At 38.1% G+C, this 19,943-nt stretch overlaps 1 non-coding gene across 1 annotated transcript; it reads left to right on the top strand.

Moving 5' to 3' along the window:
- The first annotated feature begins 9,684 nt into the window (after positions 1–9,684).
- LOC126666467 (small nucleolar RNA R71) lies at positions 9,685–9,791 on the top strand. The gene has a single exon (XR_007637964.1). It is a non-coding gene; the product is annotated as a small nucleolar RNA R71 (small nucleolar RNA).
- The last annotated feature ends 10,152 nt before the right edge of the window (positions 9,792–19,943 follow it).

Here is a 19,943-nt window from a genome sequence, read left to right as displayed (position 1 = left end):
CAACACAACCCCAAAACCCTAACCCAATCATACACAACTAAGATTCAAATTAACCCCCAAACATGGGGTTTAGCCAACCATGGTGAAGATAACAGAAATTACTAATTTATCAACAAATATTAAACATCTATTGCTATTCATAATGAGTAAAAGACAATTACCTTAAGTAGAGCTTGTGTGTAAATAATAGTATTCACTAGATAATGAAGCTTGAAATAGTAATAAGACTTGTAGAAGAAGAAAAATCATAAAGAAAACTAAAATCTGGAAATTACTTCATAAGAATAATAAGAACAATTGTAGATCTACAAAAGGAAATAAAAAGTACTATATTAGGATTGAGGCTAAAAGTGTAGCATGTTTTACCCTAAAAACATAAAGGCCTTATATAGCCAAGCCAAAAGAGGCTAAATGACAAATCCACTAGTACAAAGGTTTGACCAAAAGGGGAAAAATGGGCCCACTAGCACACTGACCCAAAAAGATTTTCTTCTCCAGGTTTCCTTCATGTCTCGATCGAGAAGCCTTTGTAAGGATGCTTCTCGATCGAGACCCTATTTTTAGGTAGCTCTCGGCTTCTTTTGGAGACCTTGGTCTCGATCGAGAAGCTTAGAACAGAGGCCTTCTCGATCGAGACCTGCATAAAAAGAGGCTTCTCGATTTGAAAACCTTTGTCTCGATAGAGACCTTAGTAAACCTTGGGTCTCTTTCAATCTTGCGTCCTAGCTTCCGTCTTCTAGATTTCTTTGATACTTCGCCCTTTATTGATCAAAAACCTTCATAATCGCTCCGATTACCTGAAATTGCACGCACACGTAATAAGGCATACAATTGCTTTAAAAACGCATATAAAACGTTCGAAGCGATGCTAAAAAGACTCGAACCGATAGGAGTATTCCACTCCTATCAAACCTCCTCACACTAAACTCTTGCTTGTCCTCAAGTAAGAAGAATTTCTCACTTAACAACTACGGAACACAATCTTAGCAACAACTATACTCCCAATTTATGAACACGCAAATGCAACATCTAGTGTCAACAACTCACGAATCATGCAAACAAATGAGGAATGCAATAGCCAAGACATGAGGAATATGGCACTTTGAACAATTCAAAAAGTTTAATAAATCTTTCAATTGGCACTTACGAGAGCACTATCATTTAAGGGACATGCGATATGTTGGTCAACTTAAAACATGAGCACCAAGTCAATCACCCAAGAGCATTAAACACGAGCACAATTATTTCTCACATGATTTCTCTCTTTCGCACAAGTGTTTAAGGTAAGAAAATGCAACACACAATCACGGAATTCCCATAAGTTTGCTCATAGTCCTAGACTCCACTACTAGCTCGGTAATTTGATAATTATCATATGGACTTGTAAGGGTTGTAACGTGGCCAAGGTTCGGGGACGGTTTAAATTGATATGTAGGCTAAAAACTTGACTTGAAACTAGGTGATACTCTATCATCGGCCTTAGGTTAGCTTGGAATTTTAGCACATTTGAACTCTTATTGTCCTCTAATGCCCTTATTTCTTTTCTCTTCTTGCTTTTCTATCTCTTTTTTTTTTTTTTTTTTTTTATAAACTTTATTTATTCTTTCTTTGTTTTGTTTTCTCTTTTCTTCTAGGCATAGACTTTCGGCTTTTAAACTCGAGTTCAATCTATCTTGTTTCGTCAAGCTTCTATATTAACCTCCTCACACTAGTTTTCCAAGTCAAGTTTTGGGTGTTTTTAAGCGGAAATGGAGAATAGGATTGCTTAGGTGACAATGGTGATATCAACAAAAACAAAGTTTTAGGCTCAAGCTTGTGTTTCTAGAGGTACAATGGTAGGCTTTTAAAGTGGGCTCTAAAACAATGGTTACTCCTAATGCCATATTCATCTAATCATCAATTACTCAACATTGCAATTTTGAATGGACACCGAGCAAATTCTAGGAATTCTCGGCAAAAAGACACTCACAATAATCTATTAGGCTCAAAAGTGCTCACATACAAAGTGGTGTTGTGCTCAAATGCTTAAATCAAATGAATTCATGCCAATGTATGTTCATGTTCAAAGCGACACAACAATATTCCAATCAAGGTCACACATCATGAATCCGCATCAAGTATCTCGGTCATGCCTAAAGATCGTACAATTGTAAAACTTGCCCTAATGCCAACTCAACATGTCTAATTCCATTGCATTTCATTAAGCAAGCATGAACCGTAAATTGTTTAATTAGATAAAAACATTTAAACATTCATAAACCGGGAGATAATACTTGTTTTGACGAATTTTCTAAATTTGCACGGATTATCATTCCATAATCGAGATTTGATTTCAAACAAGAGGTCACGGAGGTGACTCACAAACTAAAACAACTATCACAAACTAAAACAAACTAGACTCACAAGACTCGACATAAAGCGATAAAAGCAATAAAATAACACACACTAAAACGAGATACAATCTTTGCCAACCCTCCTCACACTATTTCAAGCTTAGCCCCTAAGCAAGAAATAAAACAAAAACAAGCAAAATTGTATGAGTTGAGTTAGAAGGATGCAAATCTCGATTTAGTCGAACTCCGGAGGCTCGGGAGAAGGTGAAGGAGTATCAATCCAAATGTCGCCCGTGCCGTTCACATAGTCACGGAAATCGCGCCCATGGCGGTTCACTTTCGCTTTCAAACGCTCGTGATAATACTCCATCTTGCGCCACATTTTCCTTTGATCCTCCATAAACTGAGTTTGCGTCGCCATGAATTGGCGTTGTTCTTCATAGAACCCCATTGGTGGACCGTGACCCATTTGTGCATCCGCCGGAACCCCTTCGCCTTGGTTGCTTGATTCGACCGGTTCTTTCCCCGCTCTTCTCGATCTCGGAGGTGGTTGTGGTGGCTCCGGTGGTGCCTCTCCCGGATATTCCGCCTCTTCCCCAAATTGCGCTTTGTAAGCCGCCACAACTCCATGCTCCTTTATCCATTTCTTTCTTTGATAGTAAGGCAACATGTTGTCTTCCTTTGCATAACCGGCTTTCTCCAAGTGATCGGAGTCGAGCTTCCTAGCCGGAATCGGAGTGAAGTTCGCAAAGGCTTCATCGGAAACCCCTAACATTAAAGCAATCCGAGTTACCAACCAACCAAAACCAAGTTTGGTATCATCATTCGGCACATCCCTCAAATTCATGATCAACCGACACGCCATATTCAACTTGTAGGCCTCCACTTCCGGATGCATAATCGCATTCATCATAAGAACTTCGGTTTCTCCTATCTTGTTGTACTCATGCCTTCCGCCAAAAGTGTGCCCCACCCATTTCAAAATAATCACAAGGATAGAATCCTTCACATCAACCATTTTGGCCGTTTTGGCCTTGTAGCCCTCCATTCCCGACGCTTCCAACCAAACGTCTCCATAGCTAAATTCCTTTGGATTGTCTTTGAGTCCCGTAGTTGGCAACCCAAACTCCGCTTGTAGCATCTCCATTGTCAACACATACTCCACACCTAGGAGCCGAAAATGGAGTGTCAAATTGTCTTCACCTTGAGCTCGAAGCGTGGTGAAGAATTCCCATGTTAACTCTTCGTATCCGGTGGTTGTGCATTCCGCCAATTTGTACAATCCAAGAATTTCAAAATATTGTCTAACCCGAGTGCGTATCTCTAGCACAAGCATGGAATGCCAATCAATGATGAACGGAATGGCAAAGACCCGCTCCTTGATTTTCTTGAATCGCTCTCCTTCCTCCACCGAATGGATTTGGAATGGAGAATCGTATTGTCTTGTGAGGGCCGCCGGAGTGGTAGTACCGACAACTCTTGACCCGGAAGCGGTTGTCTTCTTCCTTGAACGGATTGGTTGATGGCGTGGTGGTGGTGGTGGTGGTGGTTCAAGTTCCTTGGTGGGGAGATTAGCGGAGCTCTTTTTCGACGTTCCGGTTTTTCCCATGTTGATTTGTTGCACAAAGGGTGTTTGAATATGTTTTTACTTTGATTTTTGGTGGTGGTTTGAGTGGTGTTCTTGTGGTGGCCGAATTTTTCAAGAAAGGAAGAATGGTGGATATGGTTTTTGTTAAAAGAGGAAGGCTTTTTAAAGAAAATGGAGAGGTGGGTGTGTATTTATGGCAAAGTCATTTGTTTGAAATGGATGTGTGGGATTTTGACAACTCATCAATCCATGTACTTTGTGCTTCTTGTGAATGGCCGAGATCATGCCACCTCAGCAATCCATGTGCTTCTCTTTTGTGTCTCTTGGAAATTGCATACTTTGACTGAAGTCAAAAGGGCTTCTCGATCGAGACCTACCTGGGAAAGGAGTCTCGATCGAGACCCTATTTTTGGCATGCTCTCGGCTTCTCAAAGGGAGTCAGGTCTCGATCGAGAAGCCTAATCCCATGAGCTTCTCGATCGAGACCAGGGCAAAATCTGGGCCATGGTTTCTCAATTCAATCCTACACACCACAACGAAAAACAAATACCCCGGCATTATCTTGAATATAAAACGATAACTGACGAAGAAACTAACAAAAACAAAACTAAATTTAATTTAAACAAGGAAAATGAATAAACACAAATAAAACTAACCTCTCGGGAATGCCTCCCGAGTGCGCTTTTTAAGGTCGAAAGCTTGACCGTCAAACAATGAACTCAAGTAGGAGTAGTGAAAGATATCTCATCTTCCACTCGGTTCGTTAATGGCCCGAGATACGGCTTACACCGGTGCCCGTTAACTTTGAAGGTCTCGCCTTTAGAGTTCTCCAATTCGACCGCTCCATGACTTGCCACATGCTTGATTTTGAATGGACCACTCCATCGGGATTTGAGCTTACCCGGAAACAACCGCAAACGAGAATTATAGAGAAGGACAAATGCACCAACCTCAAGCACCTTGGGGGCAATATGGGCGTCATGCCATTGCTTCGTTTTTTCTTTGTAAAGCTTGGCATTTTCATATGCCATGAATCGGAATTCATCCAACTCATTCAATTGAAGCAATCTCTTTTCCCCCGCCTTCTTGAAGTCAAAGTTTAACTTCTTAATAGCCCAATACGCTCTATGCTCGAGCTCTAGAGGAAGATGACACGCCTTCCCATAAACAATACGGAATGGTGACATACCGAGTGGAGTCTTGTAGGCCGTCCGATATGCCCACAATGCGTCATCCAACTTCAAGGACCAATCTTTCCGGGATCCATTCACCGTCTTCTCGAGAATTCTTTTCAACTCACGGTTCGAAACCTCAACTTGGCCACTCGTTTGGGGGTGATAAGGTGTGGCGACCCGGTGATGCACATTATACTTCCTCATAAGAGCTTGAAATTGCCGATTGCAAAAATGCGAACCACCGTCACTAATAACCACTCTAGGAGTCCCAAACCGATTCACTAGCCGCTTAAGAAAACTCAACACCACTTTAGCATCATTAGTGGGCAAAGCCTCCGCTTCTACCCATTTCGAAACATAATCCACACATACCAAAATGTATTGGTTTTTGAATGAAACCGGAAAAGGCCCCATGAAATCTATACCCCATACATCAAATATTTCCACTTCTTGAACCGAAGTCAAAGGCATCTCATCTCTCTTCGAGATGTTGCCTACACGTTGGCACCGATCACAATGGTCAACAAACTCCTTGGCATCACGAAACAAAGTTGGCCAAAAGAACCCGCTCTCAAGCACTCTAGCGGCGGTTCTTGCCGAACCATAATGTCCGGTCTCATGACATGAACTCAAAATGGGCATCATTTCTCCCAAAGCCACACATCGTCTCAACATCCCATCCCCACAAATTTTAAACAAGTAGGGTTCATTCCATAAATACCTCTTAACATCGGATAAAAACTTCTTCCGTTGATGCGATGTCAAGTCCGGAGGCATGACTTCCGATGAGAGATAATTGGCGAGATCGGCATACCACGGCGTTTCTACTTCCCGAATCATCATAAGTGTTTCATCCGGAAACCGCTCATTAATCTCCATACCGATAGGAATCGGCTCCGGGTTTTCAAATCTTGACAAGTGGTCCGCTACCACATTCTCCGTGCCCTTTTTATCCCGGATTTCTATGTCAAATTCTTGCATCAAAAGTATCCAGCGAATAAGTCTTGGCTTGGCGTCTTGCTTAGTAAAAAGATATCTCAAAGCGGCATGGTCGGTGTAAATGATGGACTTTGATCCGAGCAAGTATTGCCGAAATTTATCCAAGGCAAACACTACCGCTAACATCTCTTTTTCGGTAGTAGTGTAGTTGAGTTGTGCCCCCGCCATCGTCCGGCTAGCGTAGTAAATCACATGCACCCGCTTGTCCTTTCTTTGCCCCAACACGCAACCCAATGCTTGGTCACTAGCATCACACATTAGCTCAAAAGGCAAACTCCAATCCGGAGATGAAATAATGGGAGCGGTCACAAGTGCCGATTTTAGCTTCTCAAAAGCATCTTGACAATCCTTTGTGAAGTCAAACAACGCATCTTTTACTAGCAAACTTGTCAACGGTCGCGCAATCGACGAAAAATCTTTAATGAAGCGCCGATAAAAACCCGCGTGGCCCAAAAATGCCCGAACTCCTTTGACCGTAGTTGGAGCGACTAATTTTTCAATAACCGCCGTTTTTGCCCTATCCACTTCAATTCCCGCCTCCGATATCCTATGCCCGAGCACAATTCCTTCATCCACCATGAAGTGGCATTTTTCCCAATTTAGCACTAAATTTGTCTCCACACATCGTGCTAAAACCCGCCTTAGATTCGCTAAACAACCATCGAACGAATCGCCAAACACGGAGAAGTCATCCATGAACACCTCCATAATGTCTTCAATCATATCGTTGAAGATTGAGGTCATACACCTTTGAAATGTGGCGGGTGCGTTGCATAGGCCGAAGGGCATTCGCCGGTATGCAAAGGTACCGTAGGGGCATGTGAAGGTCGTCTTCTCTTGATCTTCCGGGAGGATTAATATTTGATTGTAACCGGAGTACCCATCAAGGAAACAATAAAACTTGTGTCCCGCTACTCTCTCCAACATTTGATCGATAAATGGTAGCGGAAAATGATCTTTTCGGGTTACCTCATTGAGCTTCCGATAATCGATGCATACACGCCAACCGGTTACCGTCCTTGTGGAGATTTGCTCCCCTTTTTCACCTTCCACCATCGTCATACCGCCCTTTTTAGGAACACATTGAATGGGACTAACCCACTCACTATCCGAAATTGGGTAGATTATTCCGGCGTCGAGGAGCTTGACGATCTCTTTGTGCACTACCTCCTTCATATTCGGATTCAATCTTCGTTGCCTTTGAGCCGACTTCTTTGACTCGTCTTCGAGATTAATCTTATGCATCACAATTTGAGGACTTATTCCTCGAATGTCGGAGATTTGCCAACCCATTGCTAACATGTGTTCTTTCACCACTTGTACAACCTTCCTTTCTTGATCCTTAGAGAGCTTGTTCGAGATGATGATCGGCAAGGTCTCGTTCTCCCCAATAAAAGTATACCGGAGGTGCGGCGGTAGCGGCTTCATTTCAACTTTCGGGGGCAACTCCGAGGATGGTGGAGTCACACCATTCTTTTTGTTCAAATTTTCCGGCTTAGGTTCCTCTTCCTCGGTGTATTCATCATCCACAACCCCGGAATGAAACGTGACACTAGCAACACTTGGAAGTTCTGCTTTCATAATCTCAGAGGAGGTCTTGATCGAGACACAGGAGTCTCTATCGAGACCAGGCATAATTTTGCCTTGTCTCGATAGAGAAGCTTCAGTCTCGATCGAGACCAGTGGTCCTCTGAGATACCGAGAGCAGCTCTTTTTTGGGTCTTGATCGAGAAGCATAGATGGTGGGGCTTCTCGATCGAGACCTGCCTCTGAATACCCAAAATCATCGAATTCCCTTGTAACTCCCCGGTTTAATGAATCCATATTTTCCTTCAACTGATCCTTCACAATTTCATCGACCAAATCAATCCTCATGCAATCTTCCTCCTCGATGGCATTCCGCATCACTCTCTTCATATCAAACTCCACACTTTCCTCATCAATTCTTAAGGTGAGCTTGCCGGCATGAACATCGATGAGAGCACGCCCGGTGTTCATGAAAGGGCGACCAAGGATCATAGGACACTCTTTATCTACCGCATAGTCTAGGATCACAAAATCCACCGGAAAGATGAATTTGTCCACTTTGACGAGTACATCTTCCACTATCCCATACGGCTTCTTGAGAGAGTGATCGGCAAGTTGCAATACCATCGAGGTGTGTTTTACCGGTTGATCACCAAACAAGGACCTAAAAAGAAACAATGGCATCAAATTAATACTTGCCCCAAGATCACACAAACAATTTATAGCATTCATATTTCCTATGGTACAAGGTATAGAAAAACTCCCTGGATCCTTAAGCTTTGTTGGTAGGTTGCTTTGGATTATAGAACTACAATTTTCCGTGAGCGGTATTGTCCCACCTTGCTCCCAACTACGCTTGTTCATAATTATGTCTTTCAAGAATTTTGCATATTGGGGCATCTCCCTTAGTGCGTCCGCCAAGCTTAGATTAATTTGCAACTTCTTGAAAATCTCAAGGAACTTATGAAACTTTTCGTTCCCTTGAGATTTCCTTAACCGGCTCGGAAACGGAACCGGTGGTACAAACGGTGGCGGCGGCGGTGGCCTCACATAAGGCTCTTCCACCTCGATAACCACCTCCTCACATTCCTTTGGCAACTCTTGACTTGAACTTGCTATGTCAATCACAACTTGAGGCTCATCCTCCTCAACAACTTGTCTCTTTCCACTGGCTTTCTCAAGGTTTCTCCCGCTTCGGAGCTCTACCGCCTTAACATGCTCTCTAGGATTGTTCTCCGTAGTAGACGGCAATCCCCCTTGTTGTCTACCTTGAAGCGAAATCGCCATTTGAGAAATTTGAGTTTCCAAATGATGAATGGTAGAAGCTTGATTCTTCTCCCTTTGCTCCATTTTTTCTAGCTTCTCTAGCACCTTGGAAAGCACATTTCCCTCATCCGTATTCTTTTGTTGTTGGAATCCCGGAGGGTGTTGAGGTCTACCACCATAGTTGTTTCCTTGCCCTTGATGGTTAGGGTAAGGGCCTTGATAAGGACCTTGTTGTTGGGGCCTATTTCCTCCTTGGAAACTAGGACCCGCTTGTTGATTTGCTTGCACATTGCCTTGGCCATCTTGATTCCTCCATCCGAAGTTAGGATGGTTTCTCCACCCCGGATTATAGGTATTCGAGTAAGGATCATTCCCTTGGCGTTGACCTCCCACATAATTCACTTGTTCGCTCCAAGTTTGACCCGTGGCATAGCACTCATTACTTCCATGATTGAAATCTCCACAATGCTCACAACCTACTTGAACATATGCAACCGGAGCATTCCGTGGACCCACTTGCTTCTTCAAGGCATCAACTTGACTTTGTAAAGAGGCATTCATGGCTTTTATTGCTTCAAACTCCTTGGATTGGTCAAGTGTCATTAATGTCTTTTGAGCCGGTGGTCTTCTCCTTTCCGAGGACCAAGTGCTACTCACCATAGCCAATTTTTCAATCAACTCATTAGCCTCATCAAGCGTCTTTTGCATCAAAGATCCTCCCGCGGCCGAATCAATAGTAGACCTTGTGATCTCACCCAAACCATTATAGAATATTTGAAGCACATGTTCCCTTACAAGCCGATGATGAGGTACGTGCCTTTGGAGATCCTTGAACCTCTCCCAAGTTTCATAGAGAGATTCTCCCTCATATTGGTAATAATCAATGATGTCCTTTGTCAACTTCGCGGTTCTCCCCATTGGAAAGTACTTGTGAAGGAAAGCTTGAGCAAGATCCCGCCAATTGTGGATAGATGCATTAGGAAGTGATCGAAGCCACAAGCTAGCCTTGTCTCTTAGTGAGAACGGAAACATTCGAAGCTTGATTTGATCGGAGGTGACATTATGGAGCTTGAATGTGTCCAACACTCCCAAGAACTTGGCTATGTGTTCATTCGGATCCTCACTTGGTAACCCAAAGAATTGGCACCGATTCTCTAGGAGTTGAATCGTGCTAGGCTTGATCTCAAAAGTAGCCGCGGTGACCGGTCTTGCAAAGCACCCATAGGTAGCATTATCCACATCCGGGAGGAAGAAATCCCCCAAAGTTTGTCTTTGTGCTTGATGGCCTTGAACTTGAGGGTGATTGTCCCCTTGTTGCTCTTGCCGATTCCTCTCATCGAGTGGAGGAGGCGGATGTTGCCTCACTCCATCGACTTGAGGGTGATAATGCTCCTCCTCATAGTTATCATCCCCACGTTCCATGATAACGGGTCTACGATTCTCCCTTCTCACACTTCTTTCAAATCTCCCGAGGTTGTCTTGAAACGGTTCTAGCGGAAGATTGACCCTTCGTGTATTGTGCATACACTATAGTTGATCCCCTACACAAACAACAACAAGCAAACCACGCGTAAATCCGGAAAGAAGCAAAAACAACAAAAGTGATAAAAAAAAAACAGAAAATAAAGCTAACTCGACCGAACAATAACTAATTTCAATCAGTCAATAAACACTCGTCACTCCCCGGCAACGGCGCCAAAAACTTGTTGAGAAAAAACCCCAACTTGTAATAGAGTGGACCTAAGTCCGAGTTATCGATCCCACAAGGAGTGAATTCAAGAGTGATTATTGATGAGAATGAACTTAGTTGCTATTCAATTCGTTTAGCAAGAGAATAAGTATTTTTTTTCTTAATTAACCAATCAACCAACTACTAAAACTAATGCTAATTTAGGAATTAACAAATTACTAATTTAAAGAACCGAGTAAATACTATAATAATAAACGAAATTCAAGTGATAAAGAGGTTTGGGAGCTAATAATCCTCTTAGGTCATGCAATCAAGGGTATCGGGTTTAGGGTTCTAAACGAGGACCGAGTGTTCTAGACCGCAACTCCCGCTCTCTCGAGCTTCAAAGAGCTACAAAACCGCGACTAAACGAGCTTAACCTACTCTCGTAGCACTAAACGCAAATAGAAGCAATTAACAAATAATTCACAACTCATAGGCCACCTAATTACTAACCCACTCTCATGGTGTTACTAACTAAGTCTCTAATTAATCAAATCCAACTAATAAACCCTCTCTCAAGGTGAGAATTAATTTAAGAACAATACTTAGGTAGCTAATCTAAGCAAGCTTTAGGTTCCTTAATTAGAACAATCAACACAACCCCAAAACCCTAACCCAATCATACACAACTAAGATTCAAATTAACCCCCAAACATGGGGTTTAGCCAACCATGGTGAAGATAACAGAAATTACTAATTTATCAACAAATATTAAACATCTATTGCTATTCATAATGAGTAAAAGACAATTACCTTAAGTAGAGCTTGTGTGTAAATAATAGTATTCACTAGATAATGAAGCTTGAAATAGTAATAAGACTTGTAGAAGAAGAAAAATCATAAAGAAAACTAAAATCTGGAAATTACTTCATAAGAATAATAAGAACAATTGTAGATCTACAAAAGGAAATAAAAAGTACTATATTAGGATTGAGGCTAAAAGTGTAGCATGTTTTACCCTAAAAACATAAAGGCCTTATATAGCCAAGCCAAAAGAGGCTAAATGACAAATCCACTAGTACAAAGGTTTGACCAAAAGGGGAAAAATGGGCCCACTAGCACACTGACCCAAAAAGATTTTCTTCTCCAGGTTTCCTTCATGTCTCGATCGAGAAGCCTTTGTAAGGATGCTTCTCGATCGAGACCCTATTTTTAGGTAGCTCTCGGCTTCTTTTGGAGACCTTGGTCTCGATCGAGAAGCTTAGAACAGAGGCCTTCTCGATCGAGACCTGCATAAAAAGAGGCTTCTCGATTTGAAAACCTTTGTCTCGATAGAGACCTTAGTAAACCTTGGGTCTCTTTCAATCTTGCGTCCTAGCTTCCGTCTTCTAGATTTCTTTGATACTTCGCCCTTTATTGATCAAAAACCTTCATAATCGCTCCGATTACCTGAAATTGCACGCACACGTAATAAGGCATACAATTGCTTTAAAAACGCATATAAAACGTTCGAAGCGATGCTAAAAAGACTCGAACCGATAGGAGTATTCCACTCCTATCAGATAAGAGAGCTTCTCACTTCAAACAGAATCTGGTTAGGAAGAGAAAGGCTTGAAGTCAGTACAATGAGCTTGAAAAAATTTAATAGTTTGTGTTTAAATTATAAAATTGAGTTTCCCTATTTAAATTACAAAAAAATACTATTATTCATGATCTATTTTGAAATTATTCTTATTCTTAGTATACATGTGCTAAAAGAGGGGTGGCTCCCATTTTCTGCATATCGATTTTAATATTTAAAATGTAAAATAAATGAGATTTAATATATAACCAAATGTAAATTAATTTCATCTGATTATGAGATTAACTAAAACTTACAATACTCAGTCTTAACAATTTTAATTAGTAACTGTATAAATCAATAATTTGGCGGGCGCTGCTTGTTTTGTAGTACAAACCAAAGAAAAAAAACAAAAAAAATTAACACAAACATTTATAAGTTGACAATCCACCAATGATTTACGCTATACTTTAAAACACCAATGATTTACGCTATACTAAATCAATAATTTTTTATAATATTCTAATTTATCAAAATAAGATTAAAAATAATATTTATATCAAAATAAATTTAAAAACATTAAAAATATTAAAAATTAATTAAATTTAATATATTAAAATTTAAAATTTATGTGATTCAAAATTAAGTCATATCAAAAACATATTGTACTATATATTTTATAAATAGAATAGAAACAAACCATATTGCCTAATTTATAATTTAAAATAATTAAATTTAATTTTAAATTTCATAAACATATCTTTAAATAATTATATAAATATTTTATTGTTTATCAAATTATTATAAATAAATTATATAAATTTACTTGAATTTGTTTTACGTTTTTATGAATATATAGATTATTTTGAAGAAGAAAAAAGTAAGTTCACAAGTCAAATTTATATTTTAATTTTGACAAAAGAACATTTAACCAATGGAAGGAGATAGTATTTAATTTAATCAAACGTTAGGAATAAATAGTTGACTTTTTTAAAAATTAAGGGGTAATTAGTAACTATAACCTAATGTTAGAGGATAAATGTAATTATCCTTTATATTATTGAACAAAATTGTAATTTTTTGGTATGATATGATACCCATATAGGCTATAGCGCTTAGGAAATGTAATTATGCTAAAATCACATAATTGCACAAAGAAAAAAAATGAAGTTAGGTAAAGCATTCATTTTAAAAATTAAAAAGATTGGTGTTTTGTTAATTTTTTTATTTTGATAATTCGGAAGAAAAAGCATTTGTGAGAGGAATATAATTTATAATTTATAATTTTAATAAAAAAATAAAAATATATTATATATATAAATTTGATAAATAAATTATTTAACTCAAAAGATTAGTTAAATTTTATTAGTTATAATATAATAGTTTAAATTTTATATAATTTATAAATAATTATATTATTTACATTAATCTAAATAAAAATAATAAGTTATAAAAATAATATATTTTAATATAATAAGTTTATCTAAATATTTAATAAAATTAAATAAGGTATTAATCGTTGAAAAATAAAAATTACTGATTATGTTAAATTATTCAACATTCTAAAAGGATTTAATTGTTGGATGTTGAGCAATTCATGTTTCAACTCGAGACAGTTAAATATTAACTAAATGGCCCGTCTGAGATTGTTGTTTTGAAATTTAAAAACCTCTTTAACAATTTGCTATCCATCACTTATACCATTTAATCCCGCAACTTTCAAATCACACACACACACACACACACACATATATATATATATATATATATATATATATATATATATATATATATATATATATATATATATATATATATATATATATATATATATATATATATATATATATATATATATATATATATATATATATATATTCTCAAAACAAAATAAATACTGACGAACACTCCTTTATTTCCATGGTCCTCCATTAAAGATTCCATTTCAAAATTTCCTTATGAACGTTCTAATTTATGATGGGACAAGGATTGTTGTTGCATATTGATTTTGACATGGTCTTCCTAATTCAAGACGCCAATTAATCTTGAAAATGACCATACGAAATACCTTTCTACATAGTTGGTCTATTACTTAGCCATCTCAAAATTGTGAAAAAGATTTATATGTATTTTATAAAAATAGATTAAAATTATAAAGTTTTTTAGTGATAAATATAGCAATTTAATTAAGTCTCAATCATTCAAAAATACCCAACCTTTTCGATTTTTTTCATTTAGGGCTACATCTTTCAAAATCTTCAATTTTAACCCATTTTTTAATTTTTCACTTTCAATTGTAGCAATTTAGCCGAATTGGAGTGGAAAAAAATTCAAATATATTTGCATATTACTTTATATTATTTCAATTTACATTTCTATCATAATAAATTTTAAAAATAAAGTAATATGAGAAGTTTATTTGAACTTTTTCTCGCTACAATTTGGATAATTGGCTACAATTAAAGTGAAAATTGAAAAATAGGCTAAAATTGAAGATTTTAAAAGATGTAGCTATAAATGAAAAAAATCAAAAAGTTGAGATATTTTTGAATGATTAAGTCTTTAATTAATATTGACTAATTAGAATGTAAAATATACAATAACACTAAATAAAGAAATGTTTGGACTCTTAAATATTGATTAATTATAACCATTTGAATAACTAGTAAATAACAATCCTAATATGCAAATAACACTAAATAAAATATACAATAACAATCTTTCTTATAGTAATACACATTTTCATAATAAACATATGATAATAATACTTTGTGTTTATTCATAAAAAAATAGTTTGTGTTAATCAATTTAATTTGGTTAATTTTGTATATACTAATATGAAATGTTGGAAATATCTAGTGAGATTATTAATTATAAAATTTAAAAATAAATTACAACTCAATATAAGATAGATATAAAAATGTGCAAAGGGCACTATAACTTTTAATTAGTACAAACAAAATTTTATGAAACTAATTTTAAAAGGCTTGATGTCTTAAAAGTATTAAATTTTTCCGGTAAATTCAATTCTAATCAGACTTTAAAAAACACTAACTTTTGACTAATTCGTTTCACTTTTAGCCAGCTATTCATTATTTTTGAAAATACCAAAAACTTTTAGTTTATTTCAATTATAACCATTTCGTAAATTATATCTTAATTTTGATAAATATTTTTTAAAGGATTAGTTTCATATTAGATCAGCACTTTTCACCTTTTTTTTCATTTTTATCACAATCTTTAAAAATTGTAATTATATAAAACCACAACTTTATAAAAAAATTCAAATCCATCACATTTTAAATCCGGAGAATTTCTTATGAAAAAATGGGAAAGATTTGAAATATTTTTAAAATGTCGTAATAAAATTGAAAAAAATATAAAGATGGTGATTAATATGTAATTAATTCTTACAATAACTTTCTGTCATGTTATTTTCCGTCAGCCTAGTCAGCGAAAATTTGCCGGATTTTAAAAAGATGATAGATTTGAACCTTTTTAAAAAATGGTGATTTTATATGACAACTTTTAAAAGTCGTGTTTGAAATGAAAAAAAAAAGTGTAAAGTTGGAAATTTAATATGAAATTGATTTGTTTTAAATGAAAAAATATTAGATTTAATTAGAATTGAAAATATTATTAAAATTTTGACATTTTTTTGAATGAGTAATTGGTTAAAATTTAAATATAATTTATGAAATTCGTTAAAATTGATGTTTTCAAAAATTTGATTAAAATTGACCTTATTCCAAAGGTATATGATATTTTTAAGACATTAAAACATTTTAAAATGTAGATATAAATTAAAAATTGACAGATATTTTTTTTTTTTGAGGGAAATAGGAACTTTCATTAATCAAGAAGCTGGTAAATCAGCCAATACATGATGAATAATGTCAGGAGGGACACAACCCCTCCATTTTAGACAATCAACAGATTCAACTAAAGCTTTTTTAGACAAATAATGAGCTACCATATTGGTACGTCTGTTAGCATACATAATCTGCAGATCAATAGAAGCAGTCTTCGCCATCTCTAAGCAATCAGTGACTATAAGACTGAGTTCATTGCATTGCGGTGTTTTGCTGGTGAAGGACTCCACTACGACCTTTGCATCAGAAATGATGACAAAGGGAATTAGGGCCTCTTCAGTTGCTAATGCAATTCCATCTCGTATAGCCATTGCTTCTCCAATGCTGGTGTCTGGTAATCCTTGCTTTTTGAAACACCCAGCTGCCTTGACATGCCCAAGCCAGTCTCTGATAACTACCCCAGTGCTGTATCTCCCATTAGCTTCGTCAAAACTGGCATCAACATTGAGGTTGTATGTGTTCCGGGCAGGAGGAATCCATCTCAGATCAGTTGCTGCTGAGGTAGAAGAGCTGTTACTGCTGCTTTCTTTCAGAGATATTTTCCTAGCATTCTGATAGTCTTCCACATAAAGTGCCGCCCAATCTAAAATTTGATCTTCAGGTTTCCCCTCTTTTCCTCCACTTGAAAAAAGAGAGCCCTTCCATGATTGGAGTTTCTTCCAGATCCTGTCTTTGATGCCACTCAGACTGTCTTTTTTCCTTCTACCAATGGTTGATGGAAGCCCCAAGTACCTTTCATGGCACTGGACCACCGGAACTTGCATCACAGATTGAATTTGACTTCTGCTCTCCATACTGACCCCTCTGCCGAAAGAAAGTGCAGATTTGTCAAAGTTTATGGCCTGGCCAGAAGCTTTGCTATACTTGTTCAGAATACTCATAAGTTCTCTGCATTCCTGTATGTTAGCTCGCGCGAAAAGCAAGCTGTCGTCAGCAAAGAAAAGGTGGGATACTGTGCAGTCTCTCCCAAACTCAACTCCCTGAATCAAATGGTTCTCCACACTTTTATTGATTAAGCTAGACAAGCCTTGGGCACAAATGATAAAAAGGTATGGGGAAAGGGGGTCCCCCTGCCTTAAACCTCTACTAGGAACACAACTTCCTTTCATATCACCATTTATAAGAAAAGAGAAGCTTACAGTCGAAACACAATTCATAATCTTACTAACCCAGTATCTATCAAAGCCCAACTTCAACATCATAGCTTCTAAGAACTTCCACTCAATCCTATCAAAGGCTTTAGACATGTCTAATTTAAGAGCTAAGGGGCCATTGATTTTCTTAGTAGAGTTCTTAATGATATGCACACATTCAAAGCCAACTAAAGCATTATCAATAATGTGTCTGCCAGGGATAAAAGCAGATTGGGCACAATCAATCACATCATCAATAACAAGTCTGAGCCTATTAGCAAGCACTTTGAAGACAATCTTATACAAGACATTGCAAAGACTAATAGGCCTAAAATCAGCAATTTTGACAGCTTTACTGACTTTAGGAATTAAGGCTATGACAGTGTCATTAATGCAATCCAAAGCAGAGTTATCATTAAGAAGTTTCAGACAAACCTTGGAGATTTCAGAGCCAACAATTCCCCAGTATTTCTGATAGAACATTGCAGGAAAGCCATCTCTCCCGGGGGCTTTTAGAGAGCCCATTTCCTGAACAGCTTGGTAGACTTCTTTGGCAGTAAACTCGGCAATAAGAAGGGCATTCATACTACTACTAACTGAAGGATCCACATGCCCTGTAACATCTTCAATGTCCTGAGGAGAAGGATTTGAAGATTGAAATAGAGTAGCAAAATAGCTTTGGATAATTTTGACGATCTCATCAGGTTCTTCTTTCCAATTCCCTTCCTCATCATTCATGCCCTTGATTCTGTTTCTGGTTCTCCTCTGAGTGGCCTTTCTGTGAAAGAATCTAGTGTTCTTATCCCCATGAGCAAGCCAGTCTGCTCTGGACCTCTGCTTCCAGATTATTTCCTCCTGCCTGAGCAAGTTTTCAAGAGTTTCTTCAATACTTCTGACAAGGCCAATAGAAATAGAAGCATTTTGGGAGCTAAGGACGTTATTCAGCTCTTCCTTCTTCCTAGCGATCTTTTTTTTCAGGTTTCCCACTGTAGCTTTCCCCCACATTCTGAAGTCAGAAGCACATTTCTTCAATTTTCCAGGGATTTCTGAAATGTCATTACTGCAACCCTTATTCCTCCATGAGTCGTTGACAATTTCTTTAAACTCTTCATTCTCAGTCCACACTTCCTCGAAGTGGAACCTGCTACCTCTGCTCCTCTTCTTATTCCTCATCGGACAATCAGCCTTATCCCCACTTATCACAATGGGTTTATGGTCAGAACCACAAAGGTCAAGTAGAGAAACTGAGGATTCTGGGAATAGAAATTTCCAAGAAGGATTTATCACAAATCTATCAAGCCTTTCACGAATAACGGCTTCACTACGCTTACCCCACCAAGTAAAGCCAAGATCTTTTCCTCCAGCATCAAACAGGTTGTTAGAATCAAGGGCTTCTCTGAAGTTTTTCATGAGATACTCAGCTTTCGTAGCACCCCCTTGTTTCTCCGAGCTGTCACAAATCTCGTTGAAGTCACCCCCGCAAAGCCAAGGGCCTTCATACATCTCATTAAGTCTGTTCAAAAGAGTCCACGAGTGGATTCTTTGAGAGTGAACAGGGTTTCCATAGAACCCTGTAAAGCGCCATTTCCTTTGGTTGCCATCAGTAACAAGACAGTCTATATAGAACTTCGAGGAAGACAAGATAGATATAGTACCTGTATCATCCCAGAATAGCCCCAGACCACCACTTTTACCCTCACAGTCAACCCCTGCATAACCGTGCATATTCAGTTTCCTTCTTACATCCTCGAGCTTCACAACAGACATTCTAGTCTCCATCAAAAAAACAATAGCTGGTTTTAGTCTTCGAACATGCTCATTCAAACTTTTGAACGTTCTAGGCGAGCCTAAACCTTGAACGTTCCAGCATAGGCAAATCATTGGACTCGGCGGACCTGCTCAGCAGGTGCCACCGTTGGTGTCTTGTTACCGTTGTTGTAATCCCTTGGCAGAGAAAACCCTTCTGAGACCACTTCCATCGAGCTCTTTCCTTCCGAGACCAATTCTCTAGAGCCATTTCCTTCAATTTGCAAACCCACACCTGATCTCCCATTCTCACTGTCAATCAAATTTGAGATGTCAATTAGGGGAATGATTTTCCCCAAATGTTGTGCCCTAGTCTTTTTGCTGGAATTAGACTTAGTATTGGGCTTTTTGAAACCCTTGTCCTTGGCCCGTAAACTTGGCCCATTTTTATTTGGCTCATCAACTTTGAATTTCATTTTCATGCGCGCCAAAATCTCCTCTCCATCTGGCTCAGATTCCTTTCCAATCACAACATCCACTAAATCCGCTACATTCAAATCCCTTCCATCTCTGAATCCAGTTGAATTTTGAATGTTTTCCTTTTCAAAATTTCTAGTTTCCACAATTAACGGATTCTCTCCGCTATTACTGGTAACAATCCCAGGATTTCCTCCTCTTTCCTTAGCTGAGTTCTGCAAGCTTTCGCTGTTCTTCAATGGCTGATTTTCTTTTGTTCCAGCCCTATCAATACCCTGTCTGTCGGTGAATCTAGTTCGTTTTATCTTACTGCCAATAATCTGGAGTGGCCCAGCCCTAATAGACTCATTATACTTGTAAGGGGGGCCGTCATCAGCTCCTGCTCTCAAAGGGCATTCCACAACAGGATGGCCAACGAGACCACATTTTAGACAAAATTCTGGAAGCCTTTCATACTTCAACGCAGCCACTACAATTGTTTCCTCATCAATTTTCACCTTAAGTCCACGCTTTAATGGCTTTGTGATGTTAACCTTAGCACGGACTCGTATGTACTTTCCAATGCAATCTCCAGAGGCTCCTGGATCAACATCA

Source organism: Mercurialis annua, linkage group LG1-X, assembly GCF_937616625.2.
Source record: "Mercurialis annua linkage group LG1-X, ddMerAnnu1.2, whole genome shotgun sequence".
NCBI classification, from domain to species: Eukaryota; Viridiplantae; Streptophyta; class Magnoliopsida; order Malpighiales; family Euphorbiaceae; genus Mercurialis; species Mercurialis annua.
This window is presented reverse-complemented; position numbering and strand designations above follow the sequence as displayed.